Here is a 26,076-nt window from a genome sequence, read left to right as displayed (position 1 = left end):
AGATTTATCAGCCAAAACCAGACATGTTTAAGGAGAATTACCACATTCTCCTTAAACATGTACATTCTTATGTACAAAAATTTATGTACGAACTCCAAATGTATAGGAGACAGAAAATGAGAAATGAAACACTTGGTTTCGAATTTCTAGAACCAGATGTCCTTTATTTGAACTCCAGCTCTGAATTCACTTACCAGCTAATAACTACTTAGTAGTTACACAATAATTAGGCAAATGATCGGCCTCTCTATACTTCAGTTTCCTCAGCCGTTATTTGGGGATAATTGTTGTACCTATTCACAGAGTTGGGTTTTTTGTTTTTATTGATTGATTGATTTGTCAGAGAGAGACACAGTAAGAGTGGGAACATAAACAGAGGGAGTGGGAGAGGATGAAGCAGGCTCCCCTCTGAGCAGGGAACCTGATGCAGGGCTCGATCCCAGGACTCTGGGATCATGACCTGACCTGAAGGCAGACACTTAAGGACTGAGCCACCTAGGTGCCCCTCACAGAGTTGTTTAAAAAACTTTAATTAAGTCACTTGCACCACATACCCTTTTCAAATAGAAAATGTTGGGATGCCTGGGTGGCTCAGTTGTGTAAGTGGCTGCCTTTGGCTCAGATCATGATCCCAATGTCTTGGGATCGAGTCCAACATCAGGCTCCTTGCCCAGTGGGGAGTCTGCTTCTCCCTCTGCCTGCTGCTCCCCCTGCTTGTGCTCTCTCTCTCTCTGACCAATAAATAAATCTTTAAAACACACACACACACACAAAATGGAAAATGCTGGTAATAGTCACATCATTTGTTGGTGAAAAATTCTTATAACCACCCCAGAACTTTATTCAGGTCCCCTGGGCCTGTTTCCTCATCCTTAGTACAAGAGACAGACTGTTTGACCCTTGCATCCTGTGTGATCTACACTCTACAAATGAATAGCTTCTGAGTGTTCTTTATTCCCTTGCCATCACCACAAAACTCCAGTTTCCTATTTGCCTTCTGAAGAGATGGAGGACAGGAAACAATTATTAATCTACTTCTTAATTTTCAGAAGACTCAATCTAAAATAGAACAAAACAAAACTTGCTAAGTTCCATGAAAGCATTTAACTTCTAGTCTTCAAATGTAGGAGAGGTGGTGTGAAAGAGGACAGAAATATGTGCTCACTTTTACGTTGGGCTCTAGCCTCCAGCGGTCCCAAGGGTAGAACATTACTTCATTCTTTCTCCTTGTTGGCATGGTTTCTCTGGAGACTGTGAGTTCTGTTGCTGTTTTGTCAAGACATATTTGCTGAATAAATAAAAGAATGGATGGGCACATCAATGATGTTTCTCTGCTTTTCAAGAAGTTAAAAAGTTGAATAATAAAAAATGGACTTTTTACCAAACAAAAACATTTCAGATTAAAACACTACTGTGAAGATGACTTTGGCACTTATTGGTCTTAAAATTATAACTGGTGTTACTGGGGGAGATATTCCTATCCTATATGGGACCTTGGAGAAGTTGAGTCTAACTGAGATCATCTTCTGTGTCATTCCAGCCACTGACCAGGGTGGAGTCTGCCTTCTGTTCTTCCCAGAGTGGAAGCATTCTTCCAGCCCCTTCTTTGATGAGGGTCTCAGCAAAATAGGAGGTCTGGGCCCTTCTCTTCTGTAGCATTCCCACCCCGTCAGTCCTCAACTGCCCACAAACACAGGACTATGTAGATGTGTTAAAATTCTGAAGAGTGAGGCACATCTCAGAAGGGTATTCCAAAGTGAGAGTTTGAAGGTTGAAAATGGGACTAATTTGAGTGTACAAAGGATGGCTCTGACAGAAAGCCTCTTGAACACTGTCTTCACTTGAGACATTCCTCCCCTCTGGACTTTGCCTACCCACAGCTAGCCTCTCCATTCAAATCTGGTAACCCCAGATTTGAACACCATCTCCTCCCTCAGAAAACCCAGTCCTGTCCATAGCTACTCACCTTCTGACTTAATTGACACTTAGTGGGTGCCCCTCAGTGTTAGGTGCTAGGGACAGAACTATGAGCAAAACAGACATGATCCCTGTCCTTGTGGAGTTTATAATGTGGCAAGAGAAAATATTTTCATCAAAGTGTGACACAAATAAATAGAAAATGACAAAGACTGTAGTGAAGGAACAATCCACTGGGTCCAGGGAAAGACTTCCTTGAGACCATGATTCAAGAATCAACATGAGGAGAGTTTTGTTTCTTAAGACAGTCATGACTTTGGCATAGTCATGTGCCCATGGGCAGCCCATGCCAGCATTTGAGCTGTTGCTCCTGAGATAGGAGAGGTGCAGATCCATTTCAGGTCGCAAGAAGGACTCCTCTCCAGAGGCGGACAAGCTCCTATGTCAAAAATTAGGTAAATGTGGGATTCTGTTCTGTCTCCCTGCCAGTAAGAGCCATGAACTGACTGGTCTGTTTCTAGGTCCCCTGTGAATCAGCACATCTTGCAGAACATGCTTTACCCACCTAGAGATAACCAGAGTTACTTAATCTTTTGCTTGATTCTTTAAGAATCATAGAGCTCATCCCACCTGAATACTGTGCTTTCAATTAATTTTCTGTACTGCTTTAGACCAACCACATTGCAATGGGAATCATTGTGTATTAGTTGTCAAGGCTGCTCCCTTTGCTGTCTGGAAGGAATGATCCAGCCTGATGGAATCTTTTTCATTCTGGATCGTCTGGTGATGATTGAGGTGGGAGAGGGAGGCATCTGTTAGTTCAACTTGCCATCGAGAGCTCAAGAGCAAAAAAATATTAAAAAAATAAAAAAATAAAAAATTTCTGGTTCTTTAAAAAAGCCTGACTGTAAACTAAAGGGCTATCTGAGTGAGTCAGTAAGGAATTAGCCCCAAAAATGGGGCATGGGGGTACCTCCATTTAGAGAAAGCTATGGTCCATGATCCAGAGGTTCCTTTAAATCTTGAACAAACAAAAATGGTAAAGTCAGTTTGGAAGTGAAATTTACAGTCAGTCCCCGCATTTTTTCTTAAACTTATGTTGACATATTGCAGCATGTAGTACGTTAGGAAAGACATGTTGCAATATTCTGCAATATTTAATGTGTAAAGGACAAAGTCACACCTCAATCCCATGTTCTGGGTTTTGTGGGTTTTTTGTTTGTTTGTTTGTTTTATTCTGTTTTGTTTTTTACTCCGTAATCCCCACCACCTGTTTAACCCATCCTCCCGCCCACCTCCACTCTGGTAACCATCAGTTTATTCTCTATAATTAAGAGTCTGTTTCTTGATTTGTCTTTCCTTCTCTTATTTTTTCCCTTTGTTTATTTGTTTTGTTTCTTTAATTCCACATATTAGTGAAATCATAGGGTATTTTCTTTCTCTGACTTATTTTGCTTGGGATCATCTTCTCTCTCTCTATCCATATTATTGCAAATGACAAGATTTCATTCTTTTTTTATGGATGACTAATATTCCATGACACACACATGTGCACAAACACACACACCCCACTTCTTCAGCCATTCATCAACCGATGGCCACCTGGACTGCTTCCATATCTTGGCTGTTGTAAACAATGCTGTGATAAACAGAGGAGTACATGTATCTCTTCGAACAAATGTTCTTGTATTCATTGGGTAAATGCCCAGGGGTGTTGGGTCATAGGATAACTCTATTTTCAAGTTTTTGAGGAACCTCCATACTGTTTTCCGGAGTAGCTGCATCAGGTTACATTCCCACAAACAGTGTAAGAGGGTCTCCCTTTCTCCGCATCCATGCCATCACTTGTAACTTTATTTATATGAATCCTTTCTCTTTTTTTCTTGATTAACCTGGCTAGAAGTTTATCAATTTTATTGATTTTTTTTTTCAAAGAACCACCTCCTGGTTTCATTGACCTGTTATATTGTTTTTTTTCTTTCTGTATCATTTATTTCTGCTCTAATCTTCATCATTTCTAATCTTCATCATTTCTTTCCTTCTGCTGGTTTTACATTTTTGTTTGCTGTTCTTTTTCTAGCTCCTATAGGTGCAAGGTTAGGTTGTTCATTTGAGATTTTTCTTGCTTTTTGAGGGAGGCCTGTATGGCTGTGAGTCTCCCTCTTAGAACCACTTTTACTGCATCCCAGAGGTTTGAGGCCATTGTGTTTTCATTTTCACTTGTTTCCATGTGTATTTTTTATTTCTTCTTTTATTTCCTGGTTGACCCATTCATTGCTTCATAGCTTGTTATTTAACTTCCGTGTATTTATGGTCTTTCCAGATTTTCTCTTGTGATTGACTTCTAGATGCATAAGAGCTTTATGTTTTTCAGTGTAACCAATTTTTATGCTAGCAATTTAACTTATAACATAAAGGGAGAATCCTACCAAAGGTGACTGCGTAGGTAAGTCTGTCATCATGATTATGACATTTGGTTTCCAACTATAATTTCCAAATAGCCTCTTCAAACCAAATCTGCTTATAGGCCTGCTCTTATTTAAATATCAGCACCTGAATGTGTAAGGCAAGTAGGCCTTTAGGAACTCCCTTTAGGAACCCAAACCTACAGAGTTGCCTCCTCAGCTTGCTTGCAAAGCAGGCCCTAGAGAGAGCTGTTAGGGCAGCCTAAGAGGTATCCTGAAATGGGAAAGGTATCACCCTTTCTGGAACTGGCCTTGGCTCTGAAAATGAATGTTTGGCATCTGTCTAATATATCTTCCACTTTCTCTGGCCCCATGAAAGGTGGCATGTGTCCGTGGCAGGGGATGGGGGTGTGGAATTGGAAGGGACAGTGCCCTCCCATTCTCATCCTTCTCCATATCAAAGCCTGCTCAGAAGCAAGGCCTGATAAACTCCCTGGCTTTGAGGTGTGAGGGTTTAAAGTACTATCTTCTACGTATTAAGCAACAATTTACTGACTATTTTTATGCTAGATAATGTCTAAGATACAAGAGAGACAAATTAGACATTCTCAGTTTTTTTTAAATGTGCAATCTAGTGGAGGGGGTCATACATGCAAGAGTAATTTTTTTTTTTTTTTAGATTTTATTTATTTATTTGACAGACAGAGATCACAAGTAGGCAGAGAAGCAGGCAGAGGGAGAGGAGGAAGCAGGCTCCCCGCTGAGCAGAGAGCCTGATGCGGGGCTCGATCCCAGGACCCTGGGATCATGACCTGAGCCGAAGGCAGAGGCTCCAACCCACTGAGCCACCCAGGCGCCCCGCAAGAGTAATTATTGAAAACAGAGTCCTTGTCGGCACTGGGTGGTGACCGGTGCAGAGGAAGTCATCCAGAGGAATATGAAGTAAGCAGCCTCGTGGTTCCAGTTGGGACATGGTAGGACCATATCTCTGTACCTTCCCAAAAGCAGCAAGGTAGTGTTTAATGTTAATTATTTTCTCTGGCACTTCAAGCAGGCTTCTTCCTTAATGATGTTTACTATTAACAGAATAATAAAACAATCTTTAGGCCAAAGGACCTAGACCCTCTACATTGAAATTTCAGATACCCAGAAGGAAGGTGCTCTGTCCCTATAGTGCCAGATTACTGACAGGCCTATGTGGAGGTTTACACCAGATTGATGCAGAGCAGAGGGTAAAATAGAAACTCTCAGACTGCATTCTGGAGAAGCTGATTCAGTAATGTTGGCCTTTGCCTCAATAGAGTTTAACCACCTACCCCAGGTCATTTTCATGTATGGCCAAGTTTGAAAATTTCATGATGTCCTGAAACGCCTGAAATTATACCAGGTTGGGGCATGTCTATTTGGAAGTCCAGCTCTCGCCCTTTCCTGGCACCATAGCTCAATGTCAAACAGTGACGTAGGTCCCAAACAGATGGGATTCATTGTGTTTGGGTGTCCATATGTGTTACATGGATGCTGCTTGCTCCAGAATCCTGGTCCATGAACTTCAGCAGGATGGGCCTTGGGGCCAAATCAATAGTTTGCAAGCAGTGTCCCTTGGATGGCTACTTGAATAAGAGTTCTCCAGGGTGCTTGTGGAAAATTCCCGAATCCTACCCCAGGCCTGTTGAATCAGAATCTCAGGAATGAGCAGGAATCTAATTTTAACAAGTTTAGTCCATATTAAAAGTATTCCTCAAGTGGTTCTTGCTCCTATTGAGAACATCTTGACCAGGTCCACTGACTGAGACAACAGATGAGGGCCGTGTCGGAAGGTGACAGGTCCAGGTGGCCAAATATAGTACCTACAGGGTCTGGTGACAACTCACCATAATGGAGGGGAGCGTGGTGTCTGCGCAAGGGGAGTGGCTGAGGAGGAAATTCTAGGGGGTGCTATGGGGAGGGTGGAGGGAGACCTTGATGTAGGAGATTCAGGAAATACTTTTGTCATGGATTCTCTCAGCAGAAGGACCCTAGTTACAGCACTCGGAATTGGGGGCAGGACACCAGTCCTCCAAGGAGACCGGGGTCCAAGGTGGATTCCCAAAGAAGAATTAAGATGGGAGGCAAAATGTAGCAATTTGCTGTGAACTCTGGGTACAGCAGTGACTCGAGGTGGAGTCTCTGAATATGAGATTCCTCCAAACTGAGTTGAATGGGCTTCTGCAGATAGAAGTCAAAGGGCCACCATGAGTAAAGAGAGGTATAAGGCTGAAGGAGGCAGCACTTGACAGCCTGGCATTGCTGGGAAGGCTGAGATGCAGAGGAGGATGACCACAGCACCCTAATAGCTGGAAGAAAGCCATGTCCCTGAACTCTAGAGACCCATCTTTCATGGTACAAGAAAATGATTATAAGAAAACTGAACCCTGAGTAGTTGTAAAAAACCCCATTTGGGGGCACCTGCATGGCTCAGTCTGTTGAGGATCTGCCTCCAGCTTAGGTCATGATCCTAGAGTTCCAGGGTTGAGGCCCGCATCGGGCTCTCCCTGCTCAGCGGGCAGTCTGCTTCTCCCTCTGTCAGTCCCCCTGCTTGTGCTCTTTCTTTCTCTCCAAGAAATAAATAAAATCTTAAAAAAAAAAAAAAAAGAAAACCATCATTTCTAGTTTCACTTATGAAAAGCAGCTGCTTTATATAACCAATAAGATTGGGCCAGTTTACACAGCCAGTAAATGGGGAAAACTTTTGCCCATTTTAATAACAAAAAGGAATTTAAAAAAGAATGCAAAGAACTGTGCATAACTAAGTACACAAGTAGACATTAGTTAAAACAATGCCATTCTGGAGGTGTTTTTTTTTTAAATTATTTTATCAGTAATTAGTGTTATGGGAATTGGAATAAATAACAAATTTTTAAAATGTGTAATTAAAGGGGTGCTTGGGTGGCTCAGTGGGTTAAGCCTCTGCGTTTGTCTCAGGTCATGATCTCAGGGTCCTGGGATCAAGCCCTGTATTGGGCTCTCTGCTCAGCCGGGGCCCCGTTTCCCCCTCTCTCTCTGCCTGCCTCTCTGCCTACCTGTGATCTCTCTCTCTGTCAAATAAATAAATAAAATCTTATAAATAAATAAATAAATAAATGTGTAATTAAGCAAAAGGATAAAGTCATCCATTTTCTCTTTCTACACATCTATGTATAAAGGCATTAGACAGAACTTTAGCATCTTAAAGTTATGTTTTTTCACTCAGATATTTATTGCCTATTTATCCTAAGATGCAATGTTGTCTGTACCAACATATAAGCCTAAATTTAATAGAGGTTAAATAGTACTATATTATATACATTGTATAATATATAATATAATATATGGTATTATATTATCATTTATAATATATATTAACATTTGTTACATACTGTGTTATATTATTTACATAATATATTACATGTGCATGTGTGTGCATGTACACACTTATACATATATATTACATGCTATGTGTATATGTACACATATATAATATATACATAGATACGTAATCTCCTATCAAAATAACTGAAGGAGCTAGTTCCTCTCCTTTCAAAGTGCCCCATTTATTTCCAAGTATGTCCAAAGGTGACACCTCACACACCTCACACAGACCAATTACTATGGTCTTCCATAGTCAACACGCTGTTCTTCCTTTCCTCCTCTGGCACCCATTCCACCACAGCTGTCCAAGAAGCCACATGGAAAAGCTCAGAGTATTTCCTAGCCCACACTCACAGTGTGGTCTCCAGAATTCCTGTACATCCATTAGTGCCTGGAGGGGCTGGGACAGTGGTGGGAAGAATGTACTTCTCTGTTCCTTAGGCCATGGGCAGGAAGAAGAACCCATCTGTCCCAGCATCTGCCTCCTCCTCTAGCTCAGTCTCCAGCTTTCCAGTGATAAAAGTCTTCCCCACACATGGTACTGGCAGGAAATGACTAAAGGGCGTGGAGTGGGGGGGCAGGTTTGGTGAGAAGGAGCTAAGACCTGGCAGCTTCTAGAGTGATGGCTGAACCCACGCTTGGGAGAAAATAATTATATCCTGTTTTTAATAAGCTTTCAGACAACTACCAAGGAGTATTGCCTTTCGTTCCTATGGTCTTTAGGCAAAAATTGTTTGTAGGCTAGTGTTGTTTTTCCTCTACATGAGATAGGAGAAGGGGTAAGAATATTGGAAGTGCTTATAATGCTAGTATTTTGTTAACTTAATTTGTCCTTCTGGAAAATCTGTTTTTACTGCTATGGGAAACATACAAAGATCCAATACTAAAATTTCATTTAAAGTCCTGGGGAATGTGGCTTTCCATTCCTGCATATTACAACCTCACATATAAGTATAGTAACTAGTACTCACACTGACAAAGGAATTGGGACCCATGTGCAGCTATGATCTGTTTCAAGTTGAGAGAGTAAAACCTTCACTTTAGGAAGCTGAGGCCCCCCAGGTCCTGTCTGGGAGAGTGAGCTGCCCTCCCTTCCTCTCTGGGACCCCAGTGTTAGAGCCTGGGTCAGGGGTGCCTTGGGGGTAAGACTGAGGAAAGAGGATAGAAAGAGCTGTTTCTACTTTCCTGGCCTCAGGCTGGGTGTCTTTGAGGTCTCCTTAGCTTCCTAGTACCTGAGATCCCTGGAAAAGAGTGGTACAAATATAACCCTGTCTGACATTGAAAGCAGAGCACTCTTTAGGCTCTCCTGACAAACACACCAGAATCCCATGGTTTGCTGGATTTCTCCCATTTCTCTCTCCTCTTATGTAGCCTCTGACAAGAAATTTAGAGATCAGCTCTTTCAGTAACATCTCTACCCAAGAGCCTGGACCCCTTTGGGGTGAATGATGCCTCAGAAACCCTGAGATAGAATTTCCAAGCCATCACTTCAAATTACTGCATAACTGTGTTCATGGAAGTAGTAATGATGATGCTAATACATATGTGGAAAAGGAAGAAAAGGAAGAATCTGGGCAACTCAACTCAATGAGGTAATTCCCTTGGTTGCTTTTCTTTTTGCAAAGGAAAAAGTTGAAGTTTTTTATTCATTTGATGACCATTTCTTCAACACTTCTCTTTTCTCTACTATTACACAGTACAAACATGAGGAAAGAGCTCACAATTTCATGGGGGTGACAGAAATGGGTTTTCAAGATGGTAGTGGAGGGACGGAGGCATGCTAAGCATAAGGTGCCCACCCAGAGCCAGACAAGGAACTTGGCACCTGGAGGCAGAGGGAATGAGAAGAGGTGCTCTAACCTGATGCCTTGACGTTGGTTTCTCAGTGCCACAGACCTGGTGGCTTGTTAACAACAGAGATCTATTTCTGTGACTGATAGTCTGAGATCAAGGTGCCAGCTTGGTGGGGTTCTGGGGAGATCTCCTTTCTGGCTGCAGACTGCTAATTTCTTGTGTCATCTCTTATGGCAGAAAGAGAGTTGGTGAACCCTCTGGGGTCCCTTTTATAATAGCATTCATCCCATTTATGAGGTTTCCACTATTATGACCTCATCACCTCCCAGATATAATTATCTTCACATTGTGGGTTAGGACTTCAACAGATGAATTTTGGGGAGATACATGCAGTCTATAACACCTGAATCTCAAAGAATCATGAAGGATGGGGACTCGGGGCAGCATGGTCTTGCTGACTGATGAAAGTGGGACATGGAATCCAGAGGAAATACTCCCATTAGACCAGAGTTTTACAAAACAAATATTTCTCTGCAAAAACATAGAGTTTGGGTTTCAATTTGGAGGAATACTTTTACCCTACTTCTTGAGGGGCACTTACCAAATATGTCTTCATTGGACAGATTTATTTTAAATGGTTCAGGTGTAATTAGTTGGTTTCTTAGTGATTTGGCAGTGGAACTGTTTCTGAGAAAACCTGGTTGCTACAATTAGTGATTGCCAAGTTAGAATGTGAAAGATAATATGGTGACAGAAAAGAGACTTGGGGGATGCCTGGATGGTTCAGTTGGTTAGTGTCTGACTCTTAGTTTTGACTCAGGTCATGGTCTTAGTGTCTTGAGATAGAGCCCCACATCGGGCTCTATGCTTCGCATGGAGCCTGCTTGGGATTCTCTCTCCCTCTGCCCATCCCCATTCATGGTCTCTCTCTCTCTCAAAATAAAATAGAATAAAATATTTTTAAAAAAAAAGAGAGAGGGAGAGAGAAAGAGACTTGGTTCTGCTGATGAATAATGTGAATGAACACCTGCAGAAAACAAGTTTTCTAGTTTGTAAATGCAACTTAATCAGGTGTATTAATGAGACTGACTCTGAACAGCACCAAGTCCTTTCCCAAAGTGCTTTTCCTATACATTCTTTCATCAAATCTGCTGATTTTACTGAATAGCTTCCTGAAACCAGATCTTGTGTATATTTACGGTTGTTTATTGGCTGTTTACTAGGAGCTGGGCACCAGGACAAGCACTTCCCATGCTGTTCAGCTTGCTGATGCTGCCCTATGAGGTAAGAGCTTGACTGTCCCATACTACAGAGCTCACATGGCAGAGGCCACCAGAATTCATCACTGCCTCTCTCATCTCATGACTATGTCTTCGATATTATCATTTTAATATTATTTATTAAATTAATATTACATTAATATTAATATTATGAATCCAACTATATTTTAAAAAATATTTTTATTTATTTATTTGACAGAGATCACAAGCAGGCAGACATTTTGCAAGCAGAGAGAGAGGAAGGGAAGCAGACTCTTGGCTGAGCAAAAAGCCCGATGCAGGGCTTGATTCCAGGACTCCAGGATCATGACCCAAGCCAAAGGCAGAGGCTTTAACCCACTGAGCCACCCAGGCGCCCCCCAACTATCTTTAAATACTTTCTATACCTACTCTTCCTTCATTGGTTGGTAGATCAGATACAACTTACTTAGTTTAGGAAGAATCTTCCAGTTCAGCATCTTACCAGATTCTGATAAACATGGAATTCTTAGAATTGTGAGCAACTGTCTACCAGAGTGGCTTTGGGGAGTCCCCCTGGGCTTGCACCCTGGTTCCACTGGTCACTCCCTGAGTGAGCCATTGTACTTCTCTGTGCTGCCCTTAGCAAAACTGGGGGAGTAATGCTATACTTCATGAGACTGTGTGAGGCTGGACAGACAATACAGAAAATGGAATAAAATAGTGCCGCATGTAATAAATACTCAGTAAACACCAGATTTAAAAATTATTGTTCTTAGGGAGGTCATTGATTCCATTACTTTCTCACATTTGCATTTGCAACTAATACTCTTAATTTTATTTATTTATTTATTTATTTTTTAGATTTTATTTATTTGACAGACAGAAAAAATAAGTAGGCAGAGAGGCAGGCAACACTTGTTGTTTCTTGTCTTGTTAACTTTGGACATTCTAACTGGTGTAAGGTGGTATCTCAATGAGATTTTGATTTGAATTTCCCTGATGGCTAACAATGATGAACATTTTTTCATGTGTCTGTTAGCCATTTGTATGTCTTCTTTGGAGAAGTGTCTGTTCATATTTTTTGCCCATTTTTTGACATCATTATCTGTTTTTTGGGTGTTGAGTTTGAGGGATTCTTTATAGATCTTAGATACCAGCCCTTTGTCTGTAGTGTCATTTGTGAATATCTTCTCCCATTCCATGGGTTGTTTCTTTGTTTTGTTGACTGTTTCCTTTGCTGTGCAGAAGATTTTGATTTTGATGAAGTCCCAAAAGTCCATTTTTGCTTTTGTTTCCTTTGCCTTTGGAGAAATATCTTGAAAGAAGTTGCTGTGGTAGATGTCGAAGAGGTTGCTGCCTATGTTCTTCTCTAGGATTTTGATAGATTTCTTGCCTCATTTTGAGGTCTTTTGTTCATTTCAAGTTTATCTTTGTGTATGGAGTAAGAGAATGGTTGAGTTTCATTCTTCTACACATAGCTGCCCAATTTTTCCAACACCATTTATTGAAGGGACTGTCTTTTTTCCACTGTATATTTTTTCCTGCTTTGTCGAAGATTATTTGACCATAGATTTGTGGGTCCATTATCTGGACTCTCTACCCTGTTCCACTGGTCTATGTGTCTGTTTTTGTGCCAGTATCATGCTCTCTTGGTGATCACAGCTTTGCAGTAAAGCTTGAAATCAGGCAACCGTGAAGCCCCCAGTTTTGTTTTTCTTTTTCAACATTTCCTTAGCAATTCGGGGGCTTTTCTGGTTCCAAACAAATTTTACAATTGTTTGTTCCAGCACTTTTGAAATATGCCAGTGGAATTTTGATTGGGTTGGCATTGAAAGTGTAGATTGCTCTAGGCAGTATAGACATTATAACAATGTTTATCCTTCCAATCCATGAGCATGGAATGCTTTTCTACCTTTTTGTGTCTTCTTCAATTTCTTTCATGAGTGTTCTGTAGTTCCTCCAGTATAGATCCTTTACCTTTTTTGGTTAGGTTTATTCCAAGGTATCTTTTTTTTTTTTTTAAAGATTTTATTTATTTATCAGAGAGAGAGGGGGAGAGAGCGAGCACAGGCAGACAGAATGGCAGGCAGAGGCAGAGGGAGAAGCAGGCTCCCTGCTGAGCAAGGAGCCCGATGTGGGACTCGATCCCAGGACACTGGGATCATGACCTGAGCTGAAGGCAGCTGCTTAACCAACTGAGCCACCCAGGTGTCCCTATTCCAAGGTATCTTATGGTTCTTGGTGCTATAGTAAATGGAATCAATTTTCTAATTTCCCTTTCTATTATTTCATTGTTAATATAAAAGAAAGTGACTGATTTCTGTACCTTGATATTGTATCCTGCCACATTACTGAATTGCTGTATGAGTTCTAGTAATTTGGGGGTGGAGTCTTTTGGGTTTTCCATATAAGGTATCATGTCATCTGCAAAGAGAGAGTTTGAACTCTTCTTTGCCAATTTGAATATCTTTTATTTCTTTTTGTTGTCTGATTGCTGTTGGTAGGACTTCTAGTACTATGTTGAACAACAGTGGCGAGAGTGACATGTTCCTGAGCACAGAAGGAAGGCTATCAACTTTTCCCCATTGAGAATGATATTTGCTTTTGTTTTTTCATAGATAGATTTTATGAAGCTGAGGAATGTTCCCTCTATCCCTATACTTTGAAGAGGTTTAATCAGGAACAGATGCTGTATTTTGTCAAATGCTTTTTCTACATCAGTTGAGAGGAACACGTGGTTTTTCTCTCTTCTCTTATTGATTTGTTCTATCACATTGATTGATTTGCGAATGTTTAACCACCCTTGCCTCCCAAAGATAAACCTTACCTGGTCATGGTGGATAATCTTTTTAATGTACTGTGGGATCCTATTAGCTAGGATTTTGTTGAGAATCTTGGCATCCATGTTCATCAGGGATATTGGTCTGCAGTTTTCCTTTTTGATGGGTCTTTGCCTGGTTTGGGGATCAGGGTAATGTTGGATTCATAAAAGAGTCTAAAAGTTTTCCTTCTGTTTCTATTTTTTGAAACAGCTTCAGAATAGGTATTATTTCTTCTTTGACTGTTTGGTAGAATTCTTCGGGGAATTTGTCAGGTCCGGGCTCTTGTTTTTTGGGGAGGTTTTTATTCACAGCTTCAATCTCATATTGGTCCAGTCAGGTTGTCAATTTCTTCTTGTTTCAGTCTTGGAAGGCTGCCTTCTTCTTAAGGATGGCTGCCAACTACTCTTGGGGCTACATGCATGACACCCCCATCCAGAAAAGAGAGAAAGTGAGGGACTGGTTGTGGATGGGGGTAGGGATTAAGGATGCGGTGGGGGGAGGTGTGAGTCACTGCTAATGGATACGAGATGTCTTTGGGGGGTGAGGAAAATGTTCTTGAGTTGATTGTGGTAATTGGTGTAAGTGTATGAATATACTTAAAACCATTTAATTGTACACTTGAAGTGAATTGCATAATATGTGAATTATATCTCAATAAAGCTGTTATATTGTTATAAGTGAGAAAAACAGTACTCTACCTGATAGCTCATTCTCTGCCTATACCCAAGAAGTTTTGCATGACCTTGATTGAATTGAAGCTTGCTTTATCCCAAGTTATGTGTAATTTTCAGAACAACATGAATGTGGACACGGGTGAGATGTGTGGCTCTGCTGTGCATGAAGTCTGAAGGTCATTAGAAGAAGATAGGAAGAGAAGAGGACATAGACATTGGGGACACTTTACCTGTAGGGGAATTCTTCTTTTTTTTTTTTTTCTTTTTAAGATTTTATTTATTTATTTGACAGACTGAGATCACAAATAGGCAGAGAGAGAGAGAGAGAGAGGAGGAAGCAGGCTCCCTGCTGAGCAGAGAGCCCCATGCGGGGCTTGATTCAGGACCTGAGCTGAAGGCAGAGGCTTTAACCCACTGAGCCACCCCGGCGCCACCTACCTGTAGGGGAATTCTAATGGAACTCAAGCATCAATTTTCCCCCTCTTCCTTTAGATTACCTCCTTCTAGCATTTGGGAGGAAGTGGTACAGTTACATTTATGTCCATTTCTTTTTATTTATCTACTTTTAAGATTTTATTTATCTACTCAAAAGGAGAGAAATAGAGATTGGGCATGGGAGAGGAGGTGCAGAGAGAAAGAGAATCCCAAGCAGACTCCCTGCAGAGCCTGGAGCCAGACCTGGGGCTCAAGCCCACAACTCTGACATAATGATCAGAGCCAAAATCAAGAGCCAGATGCTCAACTTACTGAGCCACCCAGGCACCCTGGACGTATATAGATTTCTAAGCAGTCTACTCGAACTACTCATGTTCCACTCTGCTCCTCAGCTCTCGGTAGCAGGCCACTGCCTACTTTACTGCTCTTCACAGCCCCGAATTTAAGGATTCTAGTCACTCTAAAAGAAATTATGCCAACCTCATAGGGCGTTTGCAGAGATGTGTTAGTTTGCTGGGGCTGTTGTAACAAATTGTCTCAAACTGGGCAGTTTAAAACAACAGAAATTTATTCTTCCCAGTTCAGGAGCCTGGAGATCTGACATCAAGGTTTTGGCAGGGTTGGTTCCTTCTAGAATGAATTCCACACCTCTCTCCTAGCTTCTGACAACCACAGGCAGTCCTTAACGCTCCTGCTAATGGGTCCCTTTAATCTCTGGCTCTGTCTTCACATGGTTTATTCTCTTCATCTCTAGGCTTTCTTCCTTTCTGTATTTTATAAAGGACATTACTAGTCACTGGATTTAGGGCACACCCTATCCAGGATAATCTAATCTAGAGATCTTTGCCTGAATTACATCTGCAAAAGCTTATTCCAAATGAGATCACATTCTAAAGTCCCAGGTGGGGCGTGAGTTATTGGAGGACACTATTCAACCCACTACAAAAAGTGAAGCAATCCTTGCACTTGAAGCCTATCCTTTTATCCCCTCTATAATGTCATCATACACAGTTATGTGGGTTCATCAGATTTTGATGAAATTTGTCAAGAATAAAAAGGAACTATTAGCCTATAAGGGGAAGCATCTATAACCTCACCATGATAAAAGACAAAAGATTCCTCAAGAAATGAAAATTTTCATAGCCATCATGCCATGAGTAACAGACCTTCTACCTCAGGCCCATGAACCATGCAGGAGAATCCCTTCTTTAAGCCTTCACAGTACAGCTGTCCCTTCAGTACTCCAGGGATTGCCCTCATCCTAGAGCCCTTCCCTTTCCCCAGCATGTAGTCCAAGGGACTGGTCATCATTAACCATTTCCTTAAGTCTGAGTTACTTACTAATAGAGGAACACCATAGGGATGAGTCAAACAGGATGGTCCAAGATGGGTTTGGCAGCCCTGCAGTTTGGTAGGAAAATCAGGGCTGGATATAGCACTCCATACAGCATCCTTGTGAGCTACAGCTATGGCCCTTTCTTTTTCTAATTGTCTCCACATCTCTCCAGCCTAGCTTCTCAAAACTATGAAGTTTGTATTCTTCTAGGTACTGTGAGAAAAGGTCCATTGTTGAGCCATATATCCCTTAATATAAGGGCCAGAGTAAGTTTTTAGAGGTGATATGCTTCAACAATCCTCCTCTTGGGGGTAGTGAAGAAGAAGAGACAGTGGTGGTTGTGGTAGTTGGTGGTTCTGGGGAGGCAGACGGTGGTTTCATTGTCCTGTTATACTATCAAAGTCATTGCCAATTAGACATCACTTGTAGATCACTAGTCTTGTTTCAGACGTAACTTGCTTCCAAATTTTAAGTATGCTATGTATAGAAGGCTCACAAAAGTACCATCTATTCATTAAACCAGGCGAATGACTTTTATGTGCAGCCAAAACAAATAATATTGGCCAATTTCTTGCTTCTCATTATCTTGAAATATAAATAGAGCCAAGATTTTATTTGTTACGGTCTCCATAATGTTGGAAATTCCTGAAAATGTATCAATAAAATCTTTCAGGGCACATCTTCTTAGGCTGGGCCAAAATCTTTCATATTGGGGCCAAATGACTCCTTGGCCATATCTCTAATCCTTTTTTTTTTCCCCCTTAACTGCTTCTGGTATTTAATTTTCTGGCCTGAATTTTCATTGACTTAGTCTCTATTTCCTGGAACATTTTATTGTTACTACTTGTTTAATTATGAAATATTTCACTCAAACAGAATCTACAAAGACATATAAAAAGCACCTATGTATTCACCCCTAGACTTAAACAATGTTGTTACCTTGAATGCTTTGGAATTTTTTAAAAATATAAGTAAAACATTACAGATTCATTTGGGGCCAGAGAGGTGCAGGGTTCTTTGTTTTGTTTTTTAATCTTCTTATTGATGTTAATATTTCAAAATTTATTTAAGAGAAATTTTATCTTAAGAAGTTGCTAAATTTCTTCAGAACATATTTTTCTTTTAAATGATCAGAAAGTGAGTCCTTTCAATGATGGCTTTCTGGATGTCTCTATCCAAGGCTTCCTCTCACTCTCCAGTTCTTCCCGACTTGTCTCATTCATGCCTATGGCTTGATTACAACTCCACTGATGACTCCTTAGTTCCTATCTTCAACCCAGGTCTCTCTTTGAAATTCTAGACTGGTATAGCCAAAACCCACCTTGTTGTGCCAGAGACCCTTCCATCTTAACATAACCCGCCAAACCCATGATTTCCTCCAACTGCTTTTTCTGTCTTTGCAAATGGTGCCATCACTCGTGTAGTTAGTCCTCTCCAACTCCCAAGACTACAGCACTTCTTTAAATCTATCTGCATGTCCTACTAATTCTACCTCCTCAAATAGATATTAAACTCTTCAACTTCTCCATCTTCCCCCGTGACCACACTAGTCCAAGGCAATAGCCTCCTGACTCTTCCCTATCCTTCCTGAGACCCTCTGGCAGATTTTCCACACAGCAGTAGATTTTTCAGAACACAAATCTGGTAAGACCCCTCATCCTACTGGACTCTGAGTCTTAATATAAAAAAGAGCATGGTCAGCATAGTATGGCCCAGGCTACCTCTTGGACCCTTCTGTTACCCTCACTGTATGCCCTGACTGCTAGGTTTTGAAAGCAATATGCCTCTTCTTCTATCCAGAGCCTTTGCATGTGCTGTTCTCTCCTTAGGAAGCACTCACCCGTTTATGGGCTTCACTTCCATTCATCACTTAGATCTTAACTCACATGTTATTTCCTTAGGGAGGCTTCCTTGACCTCCCAATCTGGGTCAAGTTTCTTTACTATCAGTTTGTATTCAACTGTACTCTTTTTGTCCTGGGACTTTTCTTAGGTGTAAAAATATACTCTTTCATTTATTTGATTAAAATTGGTCTTCCCACCTCTCCCCATACCTTATGGATATATTGTAAGAACTGGAAAACATGAATAAATAAGTGAATCTCAAGCTACATGATTTATAGTCTTTCCTGGATCATGTGGAAACAAGTTGGGGGGGGTGGGTAGTTCTGATAACAATATTATAGCTTCCTGGGTTTCCATTGCTCTGATCTCTCCCTCTCTGTTTCAAAAATAACATCAGGTGCCACTTGTGTAATAAGGTCAATGAGGGGAAAGCTCCTGGCATAAAATGAAAAATGGGCTTTAGATTTATTTTTTTGTACCTTAGGGAAATGTAAAGAGCTGTGGATCCAAATTCTTAGTGTACTTCTTAAGAACTCTTAGATGGCAGGCAGGAGGGACAACTGCTAGCCTCAGTTTCAGCTTCTAAAGTGACAATATAGGGCACCTGCCTGGCTCAGTGGGTTAAGCCTCTGCTTTCAGCTCAGATCAAGATCTCAGGGTCCTGGGATCAAGTTCCACATCGGGCTTCCTGCTCGGTGGGGGGCCTGCTTCCCCCATCTCTCTCTGCCTGCCTCTCTGTCAAATAAATAAATAAAACCTTTTAAAAAAAATAAAGTGACAATATGCTATCTTCTAAGTGAGTTGTAATAACTAAGGATTACACTTGCACAGCACCTATCCCAAGGTAAGAGTCAGTAAATATTTGCAGCCTAAAGAAATAACTGAGGGGCACCTGGGTGGCTCAGGCAGTTAAACATCTGCCTTTGGCTCAGGTCATGATCCCGGGGGCCTGGAATTGAGTCCCACATCTGGCTCTCTGCTCAGCGGGGAGCCTGCTTCTCCCTTTATCTCTGCCTGCTGTTCTGCCTACTTGCCCATTCTCGATTTCTCTGGCAAATGAATAAATAAAATTTAAAAAAAAAATAACCAAATGTATAAATTAGTGAATACCCAAATAGCAAATGTTCCATGAATTATTACCATAATACTATTACAAAAAGATGGGAAAGCATGCTTTCTTATAAGGAAAAGGAAGCCGTGAGCAGGGTTTTGTGTCCACACATGGTGCCTGGGCAGCGTCGCTATGTTAACCGCTTGAGAATGGGCAGACACCTAGAGCTGGTTGCTTCCTGATACCCGAGGTCCACAGGCAGCAGTAGATAAAAGTGAGTGGAGATGTAGGGCCTCACCCCGGAATGGATGAGACACAGACAGAGCGGCAGAGCCCTCAGAGGGGTGGGTATGTCAGAGAGGCCAAATGAGGAGGCGGTGGTCACAGCTCCAAAGAGTCCGCTCAGAGGGAAACAAGACCGTGTAACCTGGATCTAATGACAGCAATATGGAGGCCGAGGATGACTTTGGCAGAGACGGTTTTCAGGGAAGTGGTGGGACAGAAGGCAGAGTCAACCGAGCCAGTCCGCGAGTAAGGGGCGAGGAACATAGACATGGAGCTTGGGTTGGTTCTTTCAAGAAATGCGTCTGAGGGGGCGCCTGGGTGGCTCAGCAGGTTAAAGCCTCTGCCTTTGGCTCAGGTCATGATCCCAGGGTCTTGGGATCGAGCTCCGCATTGGGCTCTCTGCTCGGCAGGGAGCCTGCTTCCTCCTCTCTCTCTGCCTGTCTCTCTGCCTACTTGTGATCTCTCTCTGTCAAATACATAAATAAAATCTTTAAAAAAAAAAAAAAAGAAAGAAATGCGTCTGAAATTGGCAGAAGAGAGCCTGGGTGGGGGTACGTTGAAGAGGAGACAGGGTTGAGAGAGAGGCTTTTTGTTTGTTTTTAGGTGAAGAGGGTTAGCATATTTATAGTCGGAGAAAGGAATTGGAATTAGTTACAGGGGAGAGAGAGGATAATTAATAGGTTGAAGTTCCAAAGAGGGATCAGAGTGCCAGTCCAGCCCTCATCAGCCCCTGGAACACCCCAAAATTTAAAAAAAAAAATGCATTCTTGTTATCCCTTCTTGATTCATCGATATGGCGCTGTACCCTCTCGCTTGGTCTGGGTTTGCATGTGCATTCTTGACCTCCTGCTGGATTCCCCTGACCTTTTACTTTGCCTCTTATTTCCTTTAGCCTGCTCTTACCCTTAAGGTCTGATGACGGATTTAGCTTATCAGGCACGGAGCCACTGTTCCCCTTGGCGACACTATTGCTTTCAACCTCAGCTGTTGCAACTCTTGGCCACCTTGAGCAGAGGCCCTGCCAAGCGCCCCCTCCCTGACTCGTCCACGTGGAGGGGAAGTGCTTCCAGAAGGAGCTCGCAGCAAGAGGATGAAATCTGGGTGCAGGGGAAGGTGAGCTTGGAGGCCAACAAGGAGGTGAGGAAGGGAGCCAGTGGAATTTCCACGCAGAGGGCGACTTGGACAATTCAGTTCCCTTCCATCTGATTCTGTACTATTCTGAATTTTTTTTTTCCCATGACAATATATTCTGTTAAAAACAAAACTTTTGTGTTTTAAAACAAAAACTGATCAAGGAGGGAAAGGAAGTGGGTTCCTGCCCTCATGCAACAGATACTTCCGGAACCCCGGGGAGACCATGTGCTGGTACGTGTAGGGGACACCGGTGAACAGGTTCCATCCCCGATCTCAGGGAGCTTTCCGCGCCGCAGGAGAGATGCACAGACATTAAACAAATCATTACACACTTCTTTATGTCAGTGCAGAAGTTGGGACTCTGGGAGAGTTCTCCTCTCCCTGAAAGGTAGGAGGCAAGGTCATTTGCTCAGAAAGGGGCTAGAGCTGGGTATGTACGGGGCTTGAAAGCCAGGGTGAAGATTAGGAAGAAGGTTGCAGGAAAGGGGGGAACACGTAAACAAAAACAGAGCTACGCATACTTCTTGCTTGAAGGTCTCCAAACCCAGGTGCCCCGAGCTTGACTTTTGAGCTGGTCATGCATGTCACGTATTCGCTTTAAGCAAATCCCTTTTCTTTAGACTCTGTTAATCACCATTCTCCTTTTAACTCTGCCAGCAAGGATCTCCTTTGGCAAACTATCTTCAATCCACAGTACTTGTACTGGTAATAGCCAATCGTGTCTTCAGGACTGTTCAATGACAGGATAGATCTTTAGATTAAAAGCAATACAACTGTGTCCTTATTAGGTTCTTAATTAGAGTTTAATGTGCTTCTCTGTAGAGTCCCTCAGCCCTCCTCCCCTGGGCTTTGGCAAGCTCAGAACCATTGCCTTCCTAGGGCATTGGCACCATAGCCCTGGTTCAGTTTTAAGAGTGTTTTACCAATAAAGTGACTCAAGTTTTATCTAGCATATTTAAACAGTAACACCTTAGTCATTGTCTTGTAAATTATGTGCCTTGGAACTTTTTTCTTAATCTTACATATACATTTCTTAATATCATTCACTATTTTATGAGCATATATTTTCCAAATATTGGAAAAGAGAACTTAAAAAAAAAGAGAGAGAAGCATCTCCTAACATTTTTCTCTTGCAGAAAGCAGTGCTTTATTTCATTGATCCATAGGTTTATGGATCTCCAAATTTTTTTTTTTTTAAGATTTTATTTATTTGTCAGAGAAAGAGAGAGCCATGCACAGGCAGTGTGGGGTGGGGGGCAGCAGACAGAGGGAGAAGCAGACTCCCTGCCAAGCAGCGAGCAGATGCGGAACTCCATCCCAGGACTCTGGGACCATGATCTGAGCTGAAGGCAGACGCTTACCTGACTGAGCCACCCAGGCGCCCCTGCAAATATATTTAGAGTTTGCTATTGTGTGCTGTACTAAAATCAGGGTCTTCAGATGTTAAAGAATAACAAAACAAGGGGTTGTGACAAAGAGAAGTCTTTCACTAATATTTTCTAAATAACAGATTCGTTTATTTTATGGACATCTTGTCTAAATCCCTCCATGCATTTTATTTGTTTTTACAGGAGGTATCTATCTGGGGCAGCTAAATCTGTTATGAGGTGTGAAGAAAGAGACAAGGAGAGACAAGATTTGTTGCTGAATTAAAAAAAAAAAAAACTGCCTATGTTTCACATAAGAGACAAATAATAAATGTTTACTAAATTGACCTAAATGGACCCGGGATCAAAGACGTGTTGGCTTATAGTTGAAATGCTCCTTGCTGTGGTATGCAGTTGAATCAACAGTACTGAGATCCAGAGCCCTCTACTGTATTGAGGCACCACGGCTCCCTGTGTTTTAGAATGCCAGGTTGAAGTCCAAATAAAGGAAACAGTACCAAGTAAGTGCTAACCCAATTCCTGCGTCTGGAGAAGTCCTCACCTTGGAGTCTGGTTGGGCGACTCAGACATTGCTTATCCTTAAAGCAGAAATAAATCAGCGACTGACTTTTTTCACCTCCTCGGGAGCAAGGGCTGAAAGCAACTTGGGAGTCTCCCACCCGGGGACCAGAGAGACTTGGACACGGTCCAGTGCAGTGGACAGAGCCTGTGCTTGCCTGATCACCCCCAGTCTGCACTCAAGGAGGTAGCAGTGATGGCTTCTTTAGACCAGCCCTCTGTTGGAATGGGGGCATTTTCTAGGTCTGTCACCCTACCCTGACATCTCCACCCAAAGCCTCAGCGAGCTTGTGAGGGGCCTTTCTGTGCAGAAGAAAAAGCTGCCCCCTCCTGGCAGGGGTGGGTCTCTGCCAGTATAGGGCCCTTCTGCTCGGGCCCTTTCAGGGGGTCCCGGAGCTATCCGTGCTCCTTTTCCTAAATTTCTGTTCTGTCAAAAGCCACCCAAATTTGCCTTGTGGCTGACAACAACAAACCCCTGCTGATATAATAAGGCTACCACACTTGCCCAGTTATTTTCAGAGGCCTTTCATAGTACTATGTGCCTCTGAAAAATAGAATTCTTTTATTATAAGACATATATTATCTGGCGTTACCCCAGGATCTGTTCTATACCCCTAAAATAACAGAACTAGCCAATGTTTCTACTTAGTTAGCCCTGGTCTACTAACCCAGAGTATATCATTAGCTTAGACCTTTAAATGTTCATATTCAACAATATAAAGGGCTCAACTGCCAATATCTACATGAGATATTTTAAAAGTTGAGTTTATCTCACCCTGGGAAGGAGGAAAAGGAAAAGACTAGTGTTACAGCTTGGACCTGGGGGACCCTTAAAGTACACATGGCACAAACCCATTCCTGGAAAGAATAACCTGGGTCACTGCTGACCCCACTCTCTCTGCCACTGAGAGACCCCAGCTTCACTCTTGCTGTGCATCTTTTCCAAACATCCTCCGGTCACAATGCCTACCATCGCCAGTGAAGGCACACAAGCCTCCCACTATTGTCAGTGAGCTTACTTCCAGAACACAGTCAAGTCCTACTAAATCATGGCGGTCCCCTCCTCCTTTACACCTCCTATCTGAATTTCTGTGGGTCCCATGAAACATAGGCAGGCATCTCTGGTCACCTACCATCCACTGAGGGCTCCTTCCCGTGTTGCTGTTTTCTCTGTCCTATCTGTTAAACCAAACCCTGAGCTTCTCCCCACCCTCCTACCCAACCCCTGTGATCTCTGGAATTCCTGCCCCATAATCATTCATCTTCCTTACATTCCACTTCTTTCCTGGACATTGGCTCTGCTTCCTTGACATCACTGAAATAATCCCCCTGGTGACATTAGACCCCCTGGAGACTTCACCTGAAGGCTGTTTTTGTGCTTGCCATTGTCCTTTCTGTATTCACAGAAAGTGTTATGGACAAGTGTTGCCATAGTTACCCAAAACATGTCTCTCCTTGAGTGCTCCTCTCACCTTCCCAAAGACCTTGAGCTACTAATGATCACAACTTCTTTTATGCAGATCCTCTGGAGAGGAAACTCTAGCCTCTCCCCTCTTATTGATGTGTCATCGATATTGTCTCCCAGGGTGTGGTTTGTCATTTCATTCTTTGCAGTGTTTTTTGATGAACACAAACTCTTAACTGCAATGTGATTAAATCCATCAATCATTTACAGTTAATGAGCCTTATATAATATCTACAACATAACTTTTATTTACAATTTATAGTTTACCTTTATTTACTTAGGACTAACATTCATAATTTATGACCTTAAAGCCCTAGTCTATGATATTATCTTCATAATGTTTGATAATTTTTGGCTTTCTTATTTAGATATTTGGTCTACCTGATTATTTTTTATTTCTGGTGTGAGAAAGGCATTCAACTTTGTTTTTGTCTGAAAGGAGGGTCAACTTCCCAGGATGATTTATTGAAAAAAAAAATCATAATTTCCCTACTGACCTGCAGTACTATAGTGCATTTGTTAAGGCATCTATTTGGGAAGACTAGATTTTTCTCTGCCTGTACCAACAACTTATCTTAATTACTTTAGCTTGGTAGTACTTTATGTAAGCAATGTCTACTTGTCAACTCACCTATTTTTTTCCTTCAAAAGTGTCTTATTCTTGACTTTTTGCATTATGCAAAATTTATAATCAGCTTATTAATTTTCAAAAAAGAAAAACCTGTTGGGTATATGACTACTTTTTCACTGAATCAACTTAGAGACAGTCAACCTTTTTTAAACATTGTTTTCCAATCAATAAACATGGCCTATCTTCCCATTTACTTGGGCCTCCTTAAACATCATTTAGTAAAGTTTTATACATTTACCCAAGAAGTTTTTGCCTCTGTTATCATTTTTATTACTACATACTTTTTTTCTATTATTTTAAAATCAGATGTTTAATTTTATTGTTCAACTACTGCTGGTCTGTGAAATGCATGCCAACATTTATTTGATTTTATTTCCAGCAATTTGCTAAATAAATTCTCTTGTTATTTCTACTAATTTTCTGAAGCATCTTTTGCAGTGTTTCTGCACAAAACCACATCATTTGCAAGTAATTTCAATTTTGTTTCTTCCTTTCTAAGCTTTGCAGTTTTACTTTCTTCTCCTTGTCTTCTTCCACATAGGCATGCTAAATTGAAAGAATTGTGTGGTGTTATAAGCAGATGTGTTACACAAGTTCCACTTTTGTAAGCATTTATTTGCAATAGTTCATTGTTATTAAGTGGAGAGGTAAACATATAATGATAAATGTTCAACAAAACTTTTTAATGTCATGTTAATGAAAACTTCTAAGATGTTACAGATGTTACAATGCTATCTCATCTTGACGCCATTATGTAAACTTCACAGAACTATCAAATTGTGCCTCATTAAAAATGCCATTTGAAGATTTTTCATTGGCAAATGTTGACTACCATGACATCTGATTACCTTGAACTAGCAAGCAAAACTTTGATGTTAGTAACATCATTTTTTACAATAGATTAGAGAGTAAGCATTTGCATTTGTATTGTTGCTTAAAAAAAACAAAACAAAACAAAAAGACACAGACTTCATCTTTCAACTATTAAGTCAAGCCTTGGCAATTTAGTTTCTGCAAAACAATTGTCTTTTACAATAGTGTATTAATGTTCCAAATTTGAGATATATTTTTCTCCATGTTTAATTTGTAAATTTATTTGGTCTTATGTGGTATAAGAGCAATGATTTGTATAAGAGTGTTTATGTTTAGTTTTAGTACATATTTTAGTAACATTGTAATTAAAGTAGCTTAAATCAGTCCTGGTTGCCTGGTTGAAATGGTGTCTCATTTCATTACTTAACATTGGAGAAATTCTGTTCTAATGAGCTAGGAGACACTCCTTGGTCTCATTTTGGAGGACCCTAGCTTTGCTGGTCTTCCTAAATGTGTAAATCACCTACTTACATTGGGTAGATAAACCCGACTACATCTATTTCTCCACGGAGAAATAGTGAGGGCTCCTGAGTGCTCTTTTTAAAATGCAGATCTGCTTTAGCCTTTGTCTACTTAGAAGTATTCAATGACTTTATTTTTTAAGATGATGTTAGAAATTCTTTCTTTAGTTTTATTGAAATATAATTGTATAAATGTATAAGTGTATATACACTGTTAAGTGTAAATACACAGCATAATGACTTGACATACATATATTACAAAATGATTATTATCACAGTAAGTTAGCTAATATCCAACTCATACAGTTACAAAAAGAATTTTCCCCTTGTGACAAGAACTTTGAGATCTACTCTCTTTCAAAATTCTTAACGTAA

The 26,076-nt window shown here is 41.2% G+C and overlaps 2 long non-coding RNA genes across 3 annotated transcripts in view; one reads left to right on the top strand and one right to left on the bottom strand.

Moving 5' to 3' along the window:
- Positions 1-25,564, top strand: part of LOC106007141 — a 30,509-nt gene extending 4,945 nt beyond the window's left edge. The window contains exons 2-5 of one of the 2 annotated variants that reach the window (XR_001181709.2): positions 9,081-9,301; positions 10,727-10,787; positions 20,084-20,328; positions 21,897-25,564. This is a non-coding gene — a long non-coding RNA (uncharacterized LOC106007141). The remainder of the gene's footprint in view (positions 1-9,080; positions 9,302-10,726; positions 10,788-20,083; positions 20,329-21,896) is intronic. The other variant, XR_001181708.2, reaches the window with a different exon arrangement.
- Positions 812-9,752, bottom strand: LOC106007140. Its single transcript, XR_001181707.2, has 3 exons — positions 9,570-9,752; positions 1,166-1,288; positions 812-1,059 (listed from the first exon to the last, which is right to left on the bottom strand). It is a non-coding gene; the product is annotated as an uncharacterized LOC106007140 (long non-coding RNA).
- Positions 25,565-26,076: the final 512 nt, after the last annotated feature.

Source organism: Mustela putorius, unplaced genomic scaffold (genome assembly GCF_011764305.1).
Source record: "Mustela putorius furo isolate JIRA1106 unplaced genomic scaffold, ASM1176430v1.1 tig00537227_pilon_pilon_pilon, whole genome shotgun sequence".
Classification (NCBI taxonomy): domain Eukaryota; kingdom Metazoa; phylum Chordata; class Mammalia; order Carnivora; family Mustelidae; genus Mustela; species Mustela putorius.
The sequence above is the reverse complement of the archived record's forward strand: the minus strand, read 5'-3'. Positions and strand labels throughout refer to the sequence as shown.